At 44.1% G+C, this 9,864-nt stretch overlaps 1 protein-coding gene across 4 annotated transcripts in view; it reads left to right on the top strand.

Moving 5' to 3' along the window:
* Positions 1–9,864, top strand: part of LOC111972192 (breast cancer anti-estrogen resistance protein 3-like) — a 92,767-nt gene that overhangs the window by 32,410 nt on the left and 50,493 nt on the right. Inside the window, exon 1 of one of the 4 annotated variants that reach the window (XM_023999088.3) lies at positions 3,091–3,253. The exons of the other annotated variants lie outside the window; for them this stretch is intronic. The gene's annotated coding sequence lies outside the window, so the exon portion shown is untranslated. Of the gene's footprint in view, positions 1–3,090; positions 3,254–9,864 lie in introns of those variants that run through there. 4 annotated transcript variants of the gene reach the window in all.

The raw sequence follows: 9,864 nt of genomic DNA, 5'->3' as shown, positions 1-9,864 counted from the left end.
CCCCCCATTTGTTTTGTACACTATTGCTACTCGATGTTTATTATCGATGCATAGTCACTTCACCTCTACCTACATGTACAAATTACCTCTAACCTGTACCCCCGCACACTGACTCGGTACCGGTACCCCCTGTATATAGCCTCATTATTCTTATGTTATTGTGTTACTTTTTATTATTATTTTACTTTAGTTTATTTGGTAAATATTTTCTTAACTCTTCTTGAACTGCACTGTTGGTTAAGAGCTTGTAGTAAGCATTTCACAGTAAGGTCTACACTTGTATTCCGCGCATGTGACAAATAAAGTTTAATTTGATTTGACCTGTGCTCTCAATCATGGGGCCACAGCACTGGTGTCCTCTGCCAGGGTGAGCCAGGAAGGAACACACACAAAAACACACACACTGGGGTGTGTGTTATATTTAGAAGACAATGTGGAATATTTAGAGGACAAAGACAGGGGAAAGTGTATTCAGTACCACAGTCAAGACAAACACCACTTCCTCTGTTACAAGACACGATACTAGCTACCTTAAAATTGTATACAAATTATTTTAATGTTTTCAGAGATGTGACCAGATTGCACATCATAGGCCCACTGTTGCATTGTCTGTATATTGACAAGTGACAGTAACGTCTTGTTCAAAGAACATTAAAAGATATTTATCACTATTTAGACCTTTTTGTTTCTAGCTGCCATGACATAATGTGGAGTGAAACTGGGCAGTAACAAAGGTTGTTGTTGGGAGGGTTAGGCTGCTCTGTCCTCTATCCTGGGCTTTGCTGAAAGAGGAAAAGTAGGGAAAGAGGGGGGAAGAGGAGAGGGAAGTTTTCAGTGCTGCGGGGCAGTGGGAGGATAGGGGGTGAGGGGGAGGATGGGGGGTGAGAAGGAGGATGGGGGAGGTCAGGAGACAACTCTGCTGGCTCCACCCAACCCAGAGGGTGTGGCTGGGAAGTCGTAAATCACTCCCCTATGGGGTGGTGTGTGTGGAGGAGCAGGGGCATGTGTGTGTGTGTGTGTTTCAGAGAGAAAGAGGACTGATCACCCCAATCCACAAAAGTGGAGACAAATTTGACCCCAATAACTACCATGGATATGCATCAACAGCAACCTTGGGAAAATTCTCTGCATTTTCGAAACTTCGTACATTTCTTCAGTGAAAACAATGTACTGAGCAAATGTCAAATTGGCTTTTTACCAAATTATCGTACGACAGACCACGTATTCACCCTGCACACCCTAATTGAAAAACAAACAAACCAAAACAAAGGCAAAGTCTTCTCATGCCTTGTTGATTTAAGAAAAAAAGCCTTTGACTCAATTTGGCATGAGGGTCTGCTATACAAATTGATGGAAAATGGTGTTGGGGGGAAAAACATACAACATTATAAAATCCATGTACACAAACAACAAGTGTGCAGTTAAAATAGGCAAATAACACACACATTTCTTCCCACATGGCCGTGGGGTGAGACAGGGATGCAGCTTAAGCCCGACCCTCTTCAACATATATATCAATGAATTGACGAGGGCACTAGAACAGTCTGCAGCACCCGGCCTCACCCTACGAGAATATGAAGTCAAATGTCTACTGTTTGCTGATGATCTGGTGCTTCTGTCACCAACCAAGGAGGGCCTACAGCAGCACCTAGATCTTCGGCACAGATTCTGCCAGACCAGAGCCCTGACAGTAAATCTCAGTATGACCAAAATAATGGTGTTCCAAAAAAGGTCCAGTCGCCAGGACCACAAATACAAATTCCATCTAAACAGGGCAATAAATTGCAATGTCCCTACTGTGAGACACCTAAGACAGCGCTACAGGGAGACAGGATGGACAGCTGATCGTCCTCGCAGTGGCAGACCACGTGTAACAACACCTGCACAGGATCGGAACAACCGAATATCACACCTGCGGGACAGGTACAGGATGGCAACAAAAACTGCCTGAGTTACACCAGGAACGCACAATCCCTCCATCAGTGCTCAGACTGTCCGCAATAGGCTGAGAGAGGCTGGACTGAGGGCTTGTAGGCCTGTTGTAAGGCAAGTCCTCACCAGACATCACCGGCAACAACGTCGCCTGTGGGCACAAACCCACCGTCGCTGGACCAGACAGGACTGGCAAAAAGTGCTCTTCACTGACGAGATGCGGTTTTGTTTCACCAGGGGTGATGGTCGGATTCGTTTATCATTTATCGTCGAAGGAATGAGCGTTACATCAAGGCCTGTACTCTGGAGCGGGATCGATTTGGAGGTGGAGGGTCCGTCATGGTCTGGGGCGGTGTGTCACAGCATCATCAGACTGAGCTTGTTGTCATTGCAGCCATCTCAATGCCTGTCTCTTATACACATCTAGATGTGTATAAGAGACAGTCCCTCATGTGGTACCCTTCCTGCAGGCTCATCCTGACATGACCCTCCAGCATGACAATGCCACCAGCCATACTGCTCGTTCTGTGAGTGATTTCCTGCAAGACAGGAATGTCAGTGTTCTGCCATGGCAGCGAAGAGCCCAGATCTCAATCCCATTGAGCACGCCTGGAACCTGTTGGATCGGAGGGTGAGGGCTAGGGCCATTCCCCCCAGAAATGTCCGGGAACTTGCAGGTGCCTTGGTGGAAGAGTGGGGTAACATCTCACAGCAAGAACTGGCAAATCTGGTGCAGTCCATGAGGAGGAGATGCACTGCAGTACTTAATGCAGCTGGTGGCCACACCAGATACTGACTGTTACTTTTGATTTTGACCCCTCCTTTGTTCAGGGACACATATTTCCATTTCTGTTAGTCACATGTCTGTGGAACTTGTTCAGTTTATGTCTCAGTTGTTGAACCTTGTTATGTTCATACAAATATGTACACATTAAGTTTGCTGAAAATAAACGCAGTTGACAGTGAGAGGACGTTTCTTTTTTTGCTGATTTTGTGTCCCATGCCAATAAAGCCCCTTGAATTGAATTGAGAGATAGATGTCATACTACTGAGGGGAATAGGAAGGAAACACAGCCACTGTGGGAGGCGTAGGGACACAAAGCCAGAGCGAGAGCGAGAGAGAGAGAGATGAGGAAGGAATTTGTTTCTGCACGCTGGTCTTGTTGTTGCCTGTCTGTGTGAGTCTTTGTGCTGGTCAGTCATTTTACTATGCCTTGGACTCTGTAGTGCTACAGCTCAGGAGGAACTCTACTCAAGTAAAGTGAGGAGGAAATCTCTGGCTGTGCTCTTTTTCAAAACAAGTGCAACTTTAAAAAGACAGGTAAGGAATTCTGGAAATGATACTGAATGGAAGTCACAGGGAGTGTTGGAGTGTGATGGTGTTGTATCTAAATGCTGATAGGAGTTACAGAGGTGTGGGCAGTATCTATCTCTCTAGTTTGTTTACGACTTCAAAGAACGTTGATTTATTCAGACTTTACACGTCTTCACTACAACAGGAAACTCTCAGTATTGTTTTTAATAGAATTACTTCAGTCAATTCAGTTTTTACCGCCTTTTCTCACTAACAAGGTCAATCTTTTACAAATATTTCCTAAAACGTTTTTTCTTTATTTTACACAATATCATAAGATAAGCATTTCAACTACTGAATCGATGTCTTTCAAGGACTTTGTTTTCTGAGACTTTTCCCTTGGGAAATTGGCCACCTAAGATGCTGTGTGTGTAGGAGAGAGATGACAGTAGCTGGTCTTGTTGGTGAGGAATGGAGTGGCAGCCACCGCTGTGGGCTTTTAATAACTAGCGATTAATATGTCACACACAGACCAGCCATGCAGCCCATAAACTGAGACTCAGCGGGTTTCTCTCTCTCTCTCTCTCTCTCTCTCTCTCTCTCTCTCTCTCTCTCTCTCTCTCTCTCTCTCTGAGGAGAGGAAGATCTGAGTTAATATCAAACACCCCCCCTTTCTCAACAAAAGAAGGGCCCAAACAAGTGTCATGTGACAGTTGGGCTCATTGTTCTTTTCAGAGATCTGGAGAGAAAGACTGGCCAGGGGATGCTTCAGTAATGCGTTGCTGTGTGTGTGTGTGTATGTTTATGCTAATGTCTGTGTGCAAGCATGTTTGTCCTCAGTTTTCCGCCCATCCACTCTCTCCAGTTTGCGGTGAGAGAGGAAGGGCAACCTCACTCAATCAGTTTCCTCTGGTTAATTTTATCCCTCTTCATTTCCCTGCATGATTTTTTATTTGTGGCATTGTTTTCCTGTACCACTCATTAGCTTTCCCGGTGTGTCTGCTTGGCTGTCTGGGTAATGAGGCACCAGGCCTGCAGCATGTGACAGAGCTGGAGCTGTAGGGCCTTATAAAATCTGCGTAGCGGAGAATGTGGACGGAATCCAGACGTTAAAACTGAATTCAACAATATTTAAAAATGTATTGGTTTTAGTAGTAGGAAATCAACTAAATCTATTGAACTTATTAGAAAATGCATTAATTTGCCCAAGTTAATCATAAGTCACGAACAAAATGTATCAGTGATTCGTATTTTCCTGCAACATTGTGAAACGGCACAGGAATGCCCCTGTCTATGTGTGTGTGCGGTGCACGTGTATGTCTACACTTTGTGTAGCCGCTAGCGATGATGCTAATGATTCCATCTCAACCAGAAGAAGGTTTTCCCAAAAACCTTCTCAATTACATGTTAACTTTGCATCAATCCAGTGGCCATTTGTTTTGCAAACTCTGCAATGACATGAGTGCTACAGAAACACTGCTAACCAAACAATGGTCTATTGCTGGTGCGCACAAAATGTATTAGATTCTTCCCAGACGTCAAAAATGGTCCCCTGATGTGGTTGAAACATTGTTGTGGACTTAGAACATCCAATTGTGTTGTTTTTCTATATTAAAAAAAAGTATGATTATAAGAGGGAAAAAGGAAATCAGGCAAAAATGAAACTGCCTGTTGCCTCCACGCCTCAGCTGATTGGGCATGTGAGCTATTCACAAGTCAGATCCTTTCTCCACAGCTTCCTGTTCCTTCCAGTAAACTAGATACGGTGCAAGCTGGACACCCTGCTATAGAAACCCTGAAAGCCAGCTCAGAGCCTGTATCCAGCCTGATTCACTGTGATTTGTGTACTGAGTGGAGGACCAGCGTTAATGCGGGGAGAGAGAACTCCCAAAGCCCTGGGTGTGATGGGTCTGATGGGGGGAGAGATGTATGGTCAGCCCAAATGTTCACTGAGTACAACAGGCTGATATTCTAAACTAGAGCAGACCAAACTGTTTTGTCTCCCTCAGAACTGCCTGTTTCCATTGTCAGATATGGGATGGATGGGAGAAGCTGGATGGGCATAGCAGTCAGCCTTATAGTGCCAAATGTATTAGAGGTTTTATTTTGCAGAGTACTCTCGTGGCCCACAGCCCCTCTCTGTCCTTTTGTCCACTCAACGCAGGTTTGAATTCATTAAAGGGGACTTGCATTATTCACTAGATTCACATGGAGGAGTGAGTGTGGGGGAAGGCTGGAGAAAACAACATAACTCTGATTATACTGGCCAGTTTGTTTTGAAATGCACTGGAATATTCTCTTCCTCCACTTTTCAGTAACTTCTCTAATAAGCTTTAGTTTTGATGTTTATAGTTTCATTTCCTTTACATTTTGACTCGCATATCTTTCTGATCAAGGCCAATTTTGGCATTGCTCACGATTAGGTAACAGATTTGTAGATGCTGTGTGACTAGTGCAGGACACAATGCTCCTACTATAAGTACAGTAAAATAAAGACAATATTTGTGTTTGTTGACATGAGCTAATGACATGTGCCATGAGCCAGAACTTTAAAGGGTGTGTGTGTGTGTGTGTGTGTGTGTGTGTGTGTGTGTGTGTGTGTGTGTGTGTGGTGTGTGTGTGTGTGTGTGTGTGTGTGTGTGTGTGTGTGTGTGTGTGTGTGTGTGTGTGGAGAGTAAAATATGCATAGGATGATGTCAGCAGTGGGCAGCAGTTAAAGTGATGAGAGAACAGAGACAGAGATGGAGAGAGCCAGAGAAAGACCATTGTGCTTGTGAGAGGTAGACAGACAAAAGAGAGAAAGGAAGTGAAACAGTGTGAGGTAAAGCAGAGTGACATCATGAGGCAGAAAGGAGATAGACAAAAGAAGAGGGACGGTTGCGATTTTCTACACTCACACCTCAGTTCAAATAACAGCCCTAACCTTGTCACCTCTTCTAGTATTTCACATGAATCATTTATGTTATCAGAATATTGAATATTCATGTTGTCTTAATGAGCCCAGAGAGAGTTAACCCTTTGTCTTCCAGCACGTGCAACAGACTCACCGCAGGGAAGTAATTATCAAACAGCATTCCTTGAGTGGGAACAGATGTGACTGGTTTTGGCCACACTGACTCACTGCTGGTTTCTCATTCTGCTTTTTCTGAAGTCAACAGCAGGCCTCCATACACTGACCAGCCCTAAGCCCTCAGGCACCAGCCAATTAACCCCTTGCCCCAGCCCCAGCCCCACCAGTTTCACTGGCTTCTATAGGAATCCTCACCTGGCCACTGAAGAGTGGTCTGGCACAAAATGGCTGCTTAGCACTAGGTGGGTGCTGTTTGTTAAGGTCGGGTGTTTGATTGAGTCAAAGATAGTTTATTATATTGACAAGATAGTCAAGTGACCGCTCTAACAATGGAAATACAGTGCATTCGGAAAGTATTCTGACTTATTTTTTAAATTTGAGCAAATTCAACTGAAATACCTTAATTACATACGTATTCAGACCCTTTGCTATGAGACTCGAAATAGAGCTCAGGTGCATCCTGTTTCCATTGGTCATATTTGAGATGTTTCTACAACTTGATTGGAGTCCACCTGTGGTAGATTCAATTGATTGGACATGATTTGGTAAGGCACACACCTGTCTATATAAGGTCCCACAGTTGACAGTTCATGTCAGAGCCGTAACCAAGTCATGAGGTCTTAGGAATTGTCTGTAGAGCTCTGATTCACGATTGTGTCAAGGCACTGATCTGGGGAAGGGTACCAAACATTTCTGCATTATTGAAGGTCCCCAGGAACACAGTGGCCGCCATCATTCTTAAATGGAAGAAGTTTGGAACCACCAAGACTCTGGTCAAACTGAGCAATCAGGGGAGAAGGGCCATGATCAGGGAGGTGACCGAGAACCCGATGGTCACTCTGACAGAGCTCCAGAGTTTCTTTATGGAGATGGGAGAACCTTTCAGAAGGACAACCATCTCTGCAGCACTCCACCATTTCAGGCCTTTATGGTAGGGTGGCCTGACGGAAGCCACTCCTCAGTAAAAGGCACATGACAGCCCGCTTGGAGTTTGCCAAAAGGCACATAAGGGACTCTCAGACCATGAGAAACAAGATGCTCCGGTTTGATGAAACCAAGATTGAACTCTTTGGCCTGAATGCCAAACGTCACAACCAAAGGAAACCTGGCACCAACCCACGGTTTTGCTAAAATTTCTCAGAACCTGATTTTGCTTTGTAGTTATGGGGTATTGTTGAAAAACACACAATTTTTTTTTTTTTTTAATCAATTTTAGAGTAAGGCTGTAACGTAACAAAATGTGGAAAACGTCAAGTAGTCTGAAGACTTTCTGAATGCACTGTATATCAGTGTATTCATAACAACCTAACCATTACAAAACTTCTATTCGATCTAATAAGACAAATATTTTAATATTTTCGTGGACAGATTTTGGGCAGAGTAAAACCTCTCGCTTCGCCTCTTCCTCTCTGGGTGAGTTGTGTGATTTGCCACACCCCCATAGACTGTAATTTGTGTTTGTTCTGTGGTATGATGTTGATGATGATGATGAGTAAGTGGAACGTGCTCAGTGACTGAGCCCACATGATGAGTCTGGACATAGAGCAGGGGAATAAACATCTGTGGTGATCTGAGATCCACGTCAGGACATGTGATCGACATGATATTAGAGGTGTTAAGCAATTTCTGGGAGACAAAAAATATATAGTGGAGTTTTTGATTCTGGATAGCTAACAGTACCGAATCACTCTGTGAAAACCGGTACTCTGATCTGATCTTTAGTCTCACAATACACATGGAACACAGTAGGTGGATTAAAAGTGTTTCTGATCCAATTTCACCTTGAAATGCCCTAAATTCTCCTGAGATTGAAACCTGTTGTTAACCATGGTTATTTCCCAGTATAAGTAGCTCCATTTTTGTCTACACTACTGGCATTCTATCATCTCCTTGATGCTGCTATGCTGAGTAAACCTAGCACAGAGAGAAGGGAGATCTTAGCATACGTCAATTGCAGGACTATGTTGTACTACTATTTTAATTGCATTTGCATGATAGGAATGAGTGTGTCTGTGTATTTGGAAGTGTGCTGTCATCACAGGGCAGATTATGGTACTCTCCCATCAGTCAGTCAGTCAGTCAGCAGTACCCGTGATGGTGGGGAATTGCTCCCATGCTACAGAATAGTCCTCCCTTCTGCTGCCCTCCTGGCATTCAGCCAGCGGGTTAAACCGCGAAGCATCTCCCTATAGAAGAACATATCTGGTTGCACTGCAATCCCTGTGGGGAGGATTAACCATTTTAGGGATGTGAAGCAGGGCCTTAATCTCCCCCTCTCAGTTAGAGACAGTTCACAGAGTTAATACCAGACCGAAACACTGACACCAGCCCTGGCTCAGATTACATTTCACACAGCAGAAAGAGGACAAAGGCTCTGAAAGCAGCACCAGGCGTTGTGTATATGTATGTGTGTGTGTGCGTGTGTGTGTGTGTGTGTTGGGGTCACGGTGACAGTGTGTATGTGTGTTGAATAGCGCTAGTTAATAGGGTCAGTGCGTGGTCACATTCAGCTGTTGTCTGGGTCAGTGGATTCTCCACCTCTCCTTGTCCCCATCCTCCCCAAGGGGGTGTTTCTAAAGGACTGCTGCCCCCTCAACCCACCGCCCATTGTTTTACACGCATTCTGCACTACTCTGCTTTTTTAATCACACAGAGGTTCACATCCATGCATGAATGTGTAAAGCAAACCCTGATGATAAAAACAGCAACATTTCAAGCTCGTCTGACCAGCATGGTCTAGCTGGTTAGGTTGGCCGACCAGCTGGTCAAGCTGGTGATGCTGGTGACCAGTTTATGATGGTATGCTAGTGACCATGCCGGTCTATGCTGGTCCACAATAGTCTAACTGGTCAAGCTGGCCTGGCAAAACCATGCCCATCATTATCATATTTCCCAGCATTCTCTACTGCAGTTAGATTTTTTGAATTGTTTGTTTCACCATTTTTTGTGTTTTTGCATGTACATTGATTGATTAATAAATCTTATGCTACACAACAATAAATAACATACATGTTTATAAACTAATCCAATCTGTTAGTTGGACATGTTGTACCTGTTACTGAAATGGTTGTTCCAGTTTAGATGGATAATTATTCATCTGTCTAACTCAGGCAGTAATTATAAATACAGATTGTGGGTGAAAAAAAGTTACAATTGTTGTATATCCCCATTCTGGCTGGATTCCTACAGGAATTAAAAATCAATTTGCAAGCCAGCCTGATGTGTCTTGCAGGCCTGATGTGGCTACTGTATTAGGGGAAAACTAGAACCTGAAAAGTAAGGCCTTATAATACATGTAATGTTCAGTCTTAAATAATTAAGCACTTTGATGCTGGTTTTGCTGGTGACCAGCATACCAGAATAGACTGGTCAGCAGCATACCATGCCAGTCACCAGTGTCCTAAACACAGTGAAGACTGGTCACCAGCAAAAACACAGCGAAGGCACCAGCAAAAACACAACAAAGACACCAGCAAAAACACAGTGAAGGCACCAGCAAAAACACAGCAAAGACAGCAGCAAAACGCAGTGAAGTCACCAGTCTCCTAAACACAGTGAAGGCTGGTCA

The sequence above is a fragment of the Salvelinus sp. IW2-2015 genome, linkage group LG13 (genome assembly GCF_002910315.2).
Source record: "Salvelinus sp. IW2-2015 linkage group LG13, ASM291031v2, whole genome shotgun sequence".
NCBI lineage: Eukaryota > Metazoa > Chordata > Actinopteri > Salmoniformes > Salmonidae > Salvelinus > Salvelinus sp. IW2-2015.
This window is presented reverse-complemented; position numbering and strand designations above follow the sequence as displayed.